Here is a 10,000-nt window from a genome sequence, read left to right as displayed (position 1 = left end):
ATAAAAATCGTTCCTCCTCTCTTTACTTTTACCCTTTTTAAAGTCATATTTAGACAGAAACATCCTCGGGAAAATATTATTACTTCCTCTAATGGATAGTATAAAATATAAAAACGTTAAAACAATTTTTTTCAATCCTCACAAGAAAGATTATTTAAAACACGAATTTCTATAAATAATTCGGTAATGCTCTCTCCCTTTTTTTTCCCTTTCTCATCTTGTTTGTATTTTTAGAATGTTAAAGTAATATTTATTTACAAAGAATATTAAAAACAAATAGTAAGAATTATTCGCCTTTACAAGTTCTTTTACTTTCTTAAAAGATGAAAGAAGGATATAAAAAATAATAAAAAAAGAAAAAAAGGAACGAGAAAGAGAGAGAGAGAGAGAGAGAGAGAGAGAGAGAGAATTCTTTCTCTAAACAAAAATTTTATATACCTTCGTAAATGAATCTAACGAATAATTTTTCTTATACATCATATTAATACATTGATATATTAATAAAATGTATATTTACATAACACTTATTACGTGTATTCATAATTTATTTACATTTATTTATTAATGTTAATATTCCTTTTATTTATTTATACAGAATCAATACACGCATACATACATATACGTGTACGAACACATACATAGGAATGAAAGTTGGAATATAAAGAAGATGAATTATTTAAATTAATTGAATGCAACGAATATTTATCAATCAATCAATCTATCTATCTATCTGTCTATCTATCTATCTATCTATCTATCTATCTATCTATCTATCTCTCTTACTCTTCTCCAAAATATCATCATCGAACTTATCGACGAATACGAGAGTAACGATCGTTATAGCATCGATCCCTGTTTGCACATAAATTCAACATTGGCTATTAGAACGAGAGCAAGTTGTATCTCTCTGGAAATTGATAGTACACGCAAGGTTTGCTTTATCTAACCCGTCTAATGAAAGCTATGTCCTCAAAAGCTATCCACGAACGTCCTAATTTACCGCGAGAAACGCGTTTACCTATCTCTAAATACGTCCATCTACGTTAATCTACATAAATACATACGTGTATGTATATATATGTGTGTGTGTATGTATGTATGTGTCTACGCATACCTTGTACAGAGAAAGACGTGTGTAAATATCTAAATAATTTAGAAATTTTCAAAGGAAATTGATCCCTTTACAGCGTGATTAATGAGATTGTTAATAAATGACATAACAAAGTAAATAAATTATTTCCTATCTCGTTCGATATAAATTAAATTCAAGATAGATAGATAAATAAATAAATAAACAGACAGACCGATGGATAAACTCTGATCCTATATTTTTAAGGTTCGTTAATAAAAGATATTTTTGTAGTAACAAAAAGAAAGAAACAAGAATAAATATATACATTAATAAGTAAAAAAACGAAAAAAAGATTATCTCCTTATGTTATTTGACATCTTGATTATATCTAAATAAATACATAAATTGATAACCCTACAGTCTACTTTTTTTACATTTATCGATTAATTAGATTATAAATAATGAAAAAGAAATATAAGAAGATAAAACAATAATAATAATAATAATAATAATAATAATAATAATAATAATAATAATAATAATAATAATAATAATAATAATAATAATAATAATAATAATAATAATAATAATTACAACAACAACAATAACAAAAAGAAAGAAAAGAATTATTTTTCGATCTTATTTGTCATCATCGAATAATAATTTTCTAAATAGGTTTGATAGATAGTTAAATAGATAGATAGATAGATAGATAGATAGATAGATAGATAGATAGATAGATCTTTATGTCTATTCAAATCGACGCTCTACGTTTATCCTGATCCTTTACTCTGCAAGAGACGGCTGGACAATAGAGGTACAGGAATATTAATTTAAGGTCGGAACGAAATTGCGGAAGGTAGTAAATCAGTTTCCCTGGCAAATCCCTTTGTTGGAAAACTATGCCCTTGGAGATGATGCTTCTCCTTAAACAATACTATATCTCCAACTATAAACGTGACTCGTTAACTCGTTTCCTATCTTTCGTTATACCCTCAATTGGCACGTTCTGCTATATTTCAACATCGAAAATATTTACTATCATCTTCCCCTTTACTCGTTGACATTTATGAGATCGCAAGAAGAAAAAAAAAAAAAAGAAAAGAAAAAAAAGAAAGAAAAAAAGAAAAGAAGAGGATAACAATAATAAAAAAGACAGGTATGGCATATCGATTTATACATAACTCAAACATCTCTCTCTCTCTCTCTCTCTCTCTCTCTCTCGTTATTACTTTCTATTAAATAATAATCTTCAGATAAAACATCCCGATAGATCGAATTTCGATAATGTTCTTATCCAACGACAACGAGATCCAAATTTGACACGTCGTTAAACTAGATAGATTTTCTTTGTAGAAAAATATGCCTTGAAAAGTCTTCTTCTTCTTCTTTCTCCTTCTTATATTTTCTCTACTCTTTCTCTCTCTCTCTCTCTCTCTCTCTCTCTCTCTCTCTCTCTCTCTCTGTCTCTCTCTCTTTCTCAATTTTTTTTCCTCCACTCTTTTTTCTTTCTTTCTTCCTTTCTTTTTTTATTGTTCCCATCTCCTTTCTACTTCGTCTAGACTCGACTGAAATTACCAATCGATTTATGCAAATCCGTGGTTAACAGACAGGTTGTCGCTCGCAGGTAAAGCTTTTAATAGTGCTGCCACTGTCATTATTGGCTACATAGTGGATCGTTAATCCCCTAGAGGCATAATGAAAATTAAACTTCAGCCGGAAATGCAGCGTGTCGATTCGTTGAGATTACGTATTTACGTCGAATAGATCGATCGTTCTTTGTCACTTTATATTTATATATTCTCTTTTCGTTATTATCAGTTATATCATCGTTATTATATTTCGTTTTTCTTTTTCTTTAGATTCATTAATTTAGCACAAGTATTTATGTTAATGATATCATATGTGACGACGACAGAACGAAATATATTATATATATCGATCGAAAGTTCTCTATCTCACTTCTGAGAAACAAATCCGCCTTTGGTAATATATTAAACTGCAGTATTACTCTCTCTCTCTCTCTCTCTCTCTCTCTCTCTCTCTCTCTCTCTCTCTCTCTCTCTCTCTCTCTTAGCCAAAGCCATAATAAATCCTCTTGAAATATATTATGTCGAGTGTTAATGCAGCGAAGGTCGATATAAGGCGATTTAACAAAAAGAAACGAAAAGAGTTATTCACGTCGTTGTAATACTCTTTTTATCTTTTCTTTCTTTGATTTTTTTGTTCTTTTTTTTTTTGGGGGGTTATATTTCATTTTATTTATTTATTTATTTTTTATTTCGTTTTCTATTATATCTATATATAAAACAATGCAACAATTATAATTTGAATAAAAATGAATAGCAAACAATTTTCTAATTTTAATTTAAAAGTACGTAATTATTAAATATAAAAGAAAAAGAAATATATATATATATGAAAAATGTTGGACAGATCGTATAATTTTCTATTGACCTAAGAATAACAAACACTTTTCTAATTTTATATTTTCTATATATATATATATATATATATATATAACGTTTCTAATATTTTCACCTTTAAGTTTCATCTATATCGATATATTTGAATATCAGATTACTCGAGCGAAGACTAAGTAGTTCGAGAAACAACGGTAAGAATATTCGTCGGGTTACGTCAAACGGGATAAGAATCGTTTCGAGGATCAACTTCAGCACGTTAAAACGAAGAAACAGGATAGCGAGATAACGATAGCGATACACTAGTAACAATGATAAGAGATTAACATAGAAAAGTAAGTAGGTACTTACTTCGGTATTATCACGTAATACGCTATGTCTGTCTGACCTTTCGTGGACCATTACTACTTCTTCTGTTTACAAGGATCTCCAGTTGAAATGAACTCCTTTATATCTTTTCAGTATTTCTTAAAATGTAATTTCAGTATTCGTAAAAGGAACGAACGTAAAAGACGAGATGTTTCCTCAACGAAATAGGAAAGCAAACTGTTTCGATGAACATTTATCGAGGTCAATGTAAACGAAACGTATAATGGAACCTAATAAACTTGTATATATGACGACCTTTTTCTTTTGTAATGTTACCACCGTATACAACATCCATATACCACGAACACGTTTCGTTAATGTAAACAATCGAGTTTGTTGTCGTTCCTAATAGTAAATTTTCTTTTGATAATAATCGTGAAAGTTGTTTGAGTCTATTGTTTATTGATATTAAACTTATCATTTATTATTACGAAATATTAACTAAGTAGAAATATTTCAATATATTATATATATTATATATAGATTATATTTAGACACATAATGGTGATCGAAAGTTCTTTTTTTAAGATCATTGACATAATTCCTAGCTTTACAATTTAATAAATAAAAAGGAAAGAAAAAAAAATTTCGCTTGGAAACTCTCGAAAAAGTGTAATTGATTTTTAAGTTTACTTAGGAACTTTAAGCCAACCTTATCGTTCGTATAACGTAGCACATTTGGTATATAAACAATCAAGATTATTGTTTGCTTCACTGATAGTAATCATGAAAATATCTTGGATCAATTATTTATCAAAATTGAATTTTGTCATTTATTTTATGTAATATTAAAAAGAGTGGAAGTGTTTCGATAAATATTTAAATAGTTGGAGATGGTTAAAAGTTTTTAAGCTTGTTTATATAGTTCTTCATAGTTTTATAGTTTGAAAAAACAATTAATCTAAAAAGTCACGAAAAAGAGTAATTGATTTTTAAGTTTCACTAAAATCCTGTGTAAATAATTCCCAAGCCATTTTCATTATATTATGTATACCTATATAAATATATATATATATATATATATTTTTTTATTCCTTTTATTCACAGAACATACTGATGAAGTTTGATCAATTAAAATTAAGAAATGCTCTGTGCGTTTGTATATATGTATACACATATATACATACATATCCTATATGAACCATTCTTTTTAAAAATTGTACCACTTTATGTAATAATTTATGTCATTCTATAATTTATCTTTAAATTAATGTAAAAATATCCGATATACAAGAGGGGTCATATTTATATATTATATATATATATATATTATATATACATATACACCCATACACGCACATATAAAAAAAGAATTCGATTTCCAATATCTCCCACTCATCTTAATAAATTCCAACAAGAAAATCTAGATACATTAATTAAAGTAAACGTTTGATCTCACCTATCGCAGTCGACTCGTTTCGTTGAAGAAGCATGAAAAAGAGATGGAGAGAAAAAAAACAAAAAGAAAAAAGACGTAGTGTAAGAAGAAAAGACAGACAAATAAAAAAAAAAAAGAAAGAACAGAAAAGAAAGAAAGAAAGAAAGATGAAAAAAGAAAAGGAAGAGAAGAGATAAGCAAACGAGGGAGTCGACTTATGGCGAAACGATCCGATAGAGAGACTATGGTTCTTTTATAGCCGTTTAACGATACTTCCCACGTTATCTCCCACCCTCTCTCTCTCTCTCTCTCCCTCTTCTTCTTCTCCCTTCATCATCCAAGACGTCTCGCTTTAAAGCTACGCCTCGAAATTCGTCGAAAGTAGGCCATTGAGATTCTAGTTAACGATCCGATCGGTATATAAAACCGATGCCTTGCCTTGCTAATGTTCTCCCTAATACATCCCTCTATAATTCACGTAGAAACATTCGTCAACTTCATCTCCAAGGATCGACGTCTTCATCATCGACCTCCCTTTTTCTTTCTTTCATTTTTCTTTTTCTTTTTTTTTTTTTTTATTTTATTTTCCTCCCTGTTCTCTCCTACCTCTCTCCCTCCTTCTTTTTCTTCTTTTCTTCTTATTCTTATTCTACTTCTTTTACTTTCTCTTTGCACTCCCCTCCTTAGTTCTTTTTTTTTTTTTCGTTTTCTTCTCCTACGTCTCCAGACTGAAACTTCCATTATTATTCAAATCGACGTTCTCATGGACTTTTCGCTGGCAATCGATACGTAAAAATCGCAATTTCCAAGGGGCTGCTTCTCACCCTCGTCTCGTTCCTTGGATTTCTTCTTTTTTTTTTTCCTTGCTTTTTCTCTCTCTCTCTCTCTCTCCCTCTCTCTCTCTCCCTCTCTCTCTATCTATCTGTTTCTGTCTGTTTCCTTTCCTTCTTTTTCTATACCCTCAAAAGGATGTGGAAAAGAAGGAGGCCACTCGACGATGTACTTCGTGCGTGACTAACGAGAAAGTCGAGAGGTAAATGCCTTCCACGATTATTTGCTGGAGCTTTAAATACCTTATGTGAAACGAGGGATACGTTGAACGATGATTAGAGATCGTAAATGGAGTTGTGATTATTTGTCTTTTCATCGTTTTATTTTCTTTTTAATAGTTTCTAAAGTGACAATAAATAATAATACTAATAATAATAAAAAAAATAATGATGATGATGATGATGATGATGATGATGATGATGATGATGATGATGATGATGATGATAATCGGCGATAACTTTTTTTTTTTTCAATAAAAAAGCAAGATCGCGTTGACTTTTTTAATGTTTTCTTTTCATCATCATTATCATTATTATTATTTATTTATTTTTCTTTTTTAAATAATACGTAATGCACGTAGTGTAGAGAAATAAGTTCAATTAATATAAATAACGTATGTATATCATTTTATGTTATATTATAATTAAAAATTTGCTTAATACTTTACTATCGATAGTTATATATATATAGTTTTGTCTGTTTTATATTTGTTTAGATATATCAAGATAATTTAATAATGAAAGCCAATTTTTATTAAAAAGTAATTGTATGTTGAATAGATAGAGACAAAATCCATAAGCATAACATTATGCTTAGTACTGTGACTTACATTAAAAAACAAAAACAAAAAAAAAAAGAATAAAATAAAATAAAATAAAAGAAAAAGAAAAAGGAAGATTATCAATATTAAAGTTGAATTACAATATAAAACATGAAATCTAACCAACGAAAATGATCGAAATAATATCTCTTTCCCATCCTTTAATTCCTCCTCCGTTTGAACTGATAAAGCAATCATGATAATTGTATTGTAAGGTATTTAGTTTATTTAGTAATTCGCAACGCGTTTAGAAGACAAGAGGTTAACGTACGTATGTAGATGTCTATGTAACATGTTCTCGTGTCTCCAGTCCTGCATGATTTCTCCTTGTATCGTGTAACGTATCTGTCAACGTGCTACTACGGTGACTAACGTGTGCTTTGCGTGTGCGATAGTATGCAAATACTACTCTTGTCACGCGTTTCTCCTCTCACAATACAATAGTGGGAGAATGCGAGAGAGAGAGAGAGAGAGAGAGAGAGAGAGAGAGAAGTTCAGCTGAAATTGCTTAGATAGATTCGCCGATTTCGAGACACCACTGAACACTGAAACGAAATTCGAAGACGTTGAAACCGAAAGGAATACAATCAAGAGACACAAAGATCCTCAACGTGAATCCATTTTGTCGGAGGAGAAAGATAGATAGACAGATAGATAGGGAGAGAGAGAGAAAGAGAGAGAGAGAGAAAGAGAGATTCCAATCTCACTCGCGAATGTCGCTGTTGAACTTCCCAAGACGTTTCTAATCCACATTATACTTGATTTTGCCAGAGGTGCTGCTAGTAGCATCAAAGAACCTCTAAGTGAATTCCTTTGATGCGGAATAGACGATATTGTCACGTACAAAATATCTTTGAAAAAGATTTTCTATCTCTATCTATTAACTTTCAGAAATAATGTATATATATTATTATTATATCTAATTACTTGTAATTAATTGAAATGTCTTTAAAAGGTTTCAAAGGAAAATGAAATTCAATAAACGAAGACACATGAGCTCGTATCTCTCTAAATGTCTATCTGCCTCTTTCATCTCTCTCCGTTGAAATTATTATTGATCGTGATATGATATTTATCGAAATTTTCATAGAATAATAATAATAATTATTATTATTATTATTATTATAAAAGAAACTAAAAAGAAAATGAAACGCGAAAAAAAATTTCCTCTCTCTCGCTCTCTCCTTTTTTCTTTTGTATCTATATAACTTAATGTTTACGTCATTAGTATTAATTATATTCAGAATTTATCGAAATTTTTACAGAAAATTAGGAAAAATAAAATACAAGAAAGACCTTATCTTCTCTCTCTCTCTCTCTCTCTCTCTCTCTCTCTCTCTCTCTCCCTCTCCCTTTCTACTTTCCATGAAACTTAATATTCACGTATTCAATACTAATTATATACATAATTCCTTGAAAATTAGAAAGAAAATTAAAAATAAAAAAATGCAAGAGAAACTTTATCTTCTCTCTCTCTCTCTCTCTCTCTCTCTCTCTCTCTCTCTCTCTCTCTCTCTCTTTCTCTCTCTCTCTCTCACTCCATTTCTGTACTGCCCGTAACAAACTTAATATTAACATCCTTAACGTATTAAAAATTCTTGATAAAACTAAAGAAAAAAACGAAGCAATTCGGATACTTTATAAATTCAAAAGAAGCAAACTTTCGGTTTATAGTACATTTAATAATACATTCTATTTAATATTAAGTATAGGCAATTTTTCAAAATTTGTGAAGAAAATGAAAAACCCGAGGAAATATTTCATCTTCACTAACTCCTTCCCTCCCTCTCCCCTCCCCCCGCCCTCTCTAAACTCTCTGCAACAAACTTAAATATCAACATATCTAACATATTAAAAATTTCTCAACGCTCCAATCCTTAAAATAACTAAAAAAAAAAAGGAAAAAGAAAGAAAAGGAAAACAAAGAACAAAGAAGAATATAAAAAAAAAAGCAAAAAAAGAACCAACGAAACAACAAAACAAAATCGAGTATCCATCTCGTAATCTTCAACAAGAAGAACGAGAAACTTTTTTGTTTTACAGATGTTGAAACGTTACTTTGGAAGAAGAAAAACCTCTCGCCGAGGTTGAGAGAATCATTGTTAAAGATTGGAGATGGAATAGAAATACCTACATACGGTATACTATACGAAGTACATAGATATATCGAAATCGAAATGAGAAAGGATCTATTTATCTATCAAAAAAGGAAGAGGTTGATGCATCTACGTTGTCGATGGAGAGGGGATGGTTGGAATTTGTGAAGGGAGAAGGAGAGAAGATGGTAGCAGTGATGGAGAAGAAGAAAGAGGTGGAGCAAAAAGAAAAAAAGAAAAAAGAGGTAAGGAAGATAGTAAGAGAAAGGGAGAAGAAGAGAGTGGTGGTAAGAAAGAGAGAGAGAGAGAGAGAGAGAGAGAGAGAGAGAGAGGGGTAGGTGAGGTTGGTGAAGGTTCAACGCGAACAAGCTCTGCTCGTGAACTCGCTTTAAACTCAGTGTGCCAATGGGAATCCGATAAAGAGCCCGAGGCGAACGTTCCTTTCTCCATCGTATTACAAGCATCTTCCGAAGGAGCTTTTCCACGCTGAGCTTTTCCTCTGTGCACGCGTGCTTCTATCTTACAATCTGAGATGCGACACCCTACGATATACGTGTATATATGTGAGTGTATGTATGTGTGTATGGGGATGGAATGTGTATATGTATATATCTACGTATGTATGCATATATACATTTATATGTACGGGTTTCTTTCTTTTCTTTTCTTTTCTTTTATTTTATTTTTTTTTTTTTTTAAAGAGGGAAGGAAAGAGAGAGAGAAAGAGAGAGAGAGCGTGTACAATTTGAAGAAAGTCTGAAGCTCCAATATCTCGTTTCGAGAAAACTTCCAAGCCTGCGGTTTAGTTTCAATAGTTCTTAACACATTTCATTCGTTTCCCCCCCCCCTTTTCTTTTTTTACTCTTTTATATTGCAAGATTTTATCGTTATCATATAATTATGTTTTTGTGATTTAATCGTATATGTTGAGTGAGTTTACATTGAAACGTTCTATATATATATATATATATTTTTTTTGTTATTATTTTTGTTGTTGTAAAAAAGAAGAGA

The 10,000-nt window shown here is 30.5% G+C and overlaps 1 long non-coding RNA gene across 1 annotated transcript in view; it reads right to left on the bottom strand.

Moving 5' to 3' along the window:
* LOC122634085 overlaps nt 1-10,000 on the bottom strand; it is a 106,710-nt gene that overhangs the window by 45,068 nt on the left and 51,642 nt on the right. The window lies entirely within an intron of this gene.

This window comes from Vespula pensylvanica, chromosome 14 (genome assembly GCF_014466175.1).
Source record: "Vespula pensylvanica isolate Volc-1 chromosome 14, ASM1446617v1, whole genome shotgun sequence".
NCBI classification, from domain to species: domain Eukaryota; kingdom Metazoa; phylum Arthropoda; class Insecta; order Hymenoptera; family Vespidae; genus Vespula; species Vespula pensylvanica.
The sequence above is the reverse complement of the archived record's forward strand: the minus strand, read 5'-3'. Positions and strand labels throughout refer to the sequence as shown.